The sequence below is a fragment of the Ranitomeya variabilis genome, unplaced genomic scaffold, assembly GCF_051348905.1.
Source record: "Ranitomeya variabilis isolate aRanVar5 unplaced genomic scaffold, aRanVar5.hap1 Scaffold_165, whole genome shotgun sequence".
Classification (NCBI taxonomy): domain Eukaryota; kingdom Metazoa; phylum Chordata; class Amphibia; order Anura; family Dendrobatidae; genus Ranitomeya; species Ranitomeya variabilis.
The window spans coordinates 37,501-40,000 of record NW_027507964.1 but is presented as its reverse complement, the minus strand read 5'-3'; positions in this window follow the sequence as shown (position 1 = coordinate 40,000).

Here is a 2,500-nt window from a genome sequence, read left to right as displayed (position 1 = left end):
GGCAGCCGCCGGAGGCGTACCGAGGAGGCTTCCAGGAGCCTGGGGAAGATTTTCTGGAAGAGTCCTTGGGACTTAGAAATATTTTGAGAAAATCTCGATTTTGTGAAAAAATGTCACATTTCCCCTACTTCCACCACAGGGGGGCGTCAATATGTTGTGAGGTACCCCAGGACAGTGACCTAACTGTGGGTAAAGTTTGCGGGGCACGGGCGGAAAGTCGAATTTTGGATGAAAATGCATTATTTTCATACTTTGAAAATTTCAGGCGTGTGTCAGACTTCCAGGCGGGGGCAGCCGCCGGAGGCGTACCGAGGACGCTTCCAGGAGCCTGGGGAAGATTTTCTGAAAGTGTCCTTGGGACTTAGAAAAATTTTGAGAAATTTCCGATTTTGTGAAAAATGTCACATTTCCCCTACTTCCACCCCAGGGGGGCGTCAATATGTTGTAAAGCACCCCAGGGCAGTGACCTAAATGAGGGTGAATTTTGCGGTGCACGGGCGGAAAGTCGAATTTTTGGATGAAAATGCGTATTTTCATACTTTGAAAATTTCAGGCGTGTGTCAGACTTCCAGGCGGGGGCAGCCGCCGGAGGTGTACCGGGGACGCTTCCAGGAGCCTGGGGAAGATTTTCTGAAAGTGTCCTTGGGACTTAGAAATATTTTGAGAAAATCTCGATTTTGTGAAAAATGTCACATTTCCCCTACTTCCACCACAGGGGGGCGTCAATATGTTGTGAGGTACCCCAGGACAGTGACCTAACTGTGGGTAAAGTTTGCGGGGCACGGGCGGAAAGTCGAATTTTGGATGAAAATGCATTATTTTCATACTTTGAAAATTCCAGGCGTGTGTCAGACTTCCAGGCGGGGGCAGCCGCCGGAGGCGTACCGAGGACGCTTCCAGGAGCCTGGGGAAGATTTTCTGGAAGAGTCCTTGGGACTTGGTGCAATTTTGAGAAAATCTCGATTTTGTGAAAAAATGACCCATTTCCCCTACTTCCACCCCAGGGGGGCGTCAATATGTTGTAAAGCACCCCAGGGCAGTGACCTAAATGCGGGTAAAGTTTGCGGTGCACGGGGGGGAAAGTTGAATTTTTGGATGAAAATGCGTATTTTCATACTTTAAAAATTTCAGGCGTGTGTCAGACTTCCAGGAGGGGGCAGCCGCCGGAGGCGTACCGGGGACGCTTCCAGGAGCCTGGGGAAGATTTTCTGGAAGAGTCCTTGGGACTTAGAAAATTTTTTGAGAAAATCTCGATTTTGTGAAAAATGAAAATTTCCCCTTCTTCCACCCTAAAGGGGCGTCAATATGTTGTGAGGCACCCCAGCAAAGTGACCTAAGTGGGGGTGAAGTTTGCGGGGCACGGACGGAAAGTTGAATTTTTGGATGAAAATGCGTATTTTCATACTTTGAAAATTTCAGGCGTGTGTCAGACTTCCAGGCGGGGGCAGCCGCCGGAGGCGTACCGGGGACGCTTCCAGGAGCCTGGGGAAGATTTTCTGGAAGCGTCCTTGACACTTAGAAAAATTTTGAGAAAATCTCGATTTTGTGAAAAATGTCACATTTCCCCTACTTCCACCCCAGGGGGGCGTCAATATGTTGTAAAGCACCCAAGGGCAGTGACCTAAATGCGGGTAAAGTTTGCGGTGCACGGGGGGAAAGTTGAATTTTTGGATGAAAATGCGTATTTTCATACTTTGAAAATTTCAGGCGTGTGTTGGACTTCCAGGCGGGGGCAGCCGCCAGAGGTGTACCGGGGACGCTTCCAGGAGCCTGGGGGAGATTTTCTGGAAGAGTCCTTGACACTTAGAAAAATTTTGAGAAATTTCCGATTTTGTGTAAAAATCACCCATTTCCCCTACTTCCACCCTAAAGGGGCGTCAATATGTCGTAAGGCGCCCCTAGACAGTGACCTAAGTGGGGGTGAAGTTTGGGTCTGATGGGTGGAAAACTGAAAAAAAGCGATTTTGTGACTTTGAGAACAAACAGAGAGCTCAAAACTTTGAAAAACGTCAGACCGCTGTCAGACTTCCAGGCGGGGGAAAGCTCTGAGGTTGTACCGAGGACACTTCCATGGCCCCCGGATTGATTTTCAAGAAAGAGTCCTTGGGACTTTGAAATTTTCCGGCGAGCTGTTTTTGGCTTCCGGGAGCCGTAGAACTTTGGGAAATCGATTCCGCTCACCGGTTCAGGGTGTTTCGAGCTAGTCCAGGTCCCAGCTACGCCGCCTGGCCTCCAAATTTCGCAAATTCGAAAAAAAAAAAAATAGAACCGGAATGAGGAAATTTCTGGCCGCCGGATCCGCCGCACGGCTCCAGGAGGTCGGACACTTTTTGACTTTGTTCCCTTAAAGTGGGGGTCGGTGTCTCACCATGCAAATACCCAGTTTTGCACACCAGCTGCAGGATATAGGAGAGAGAGGTACCTCTCGGCCCCGACCAAAATCCGTTGTTTTCGTGGTTCCTCGACTCGGGTAGGCGGTTTGGCGAGTACCCCCCTTTTG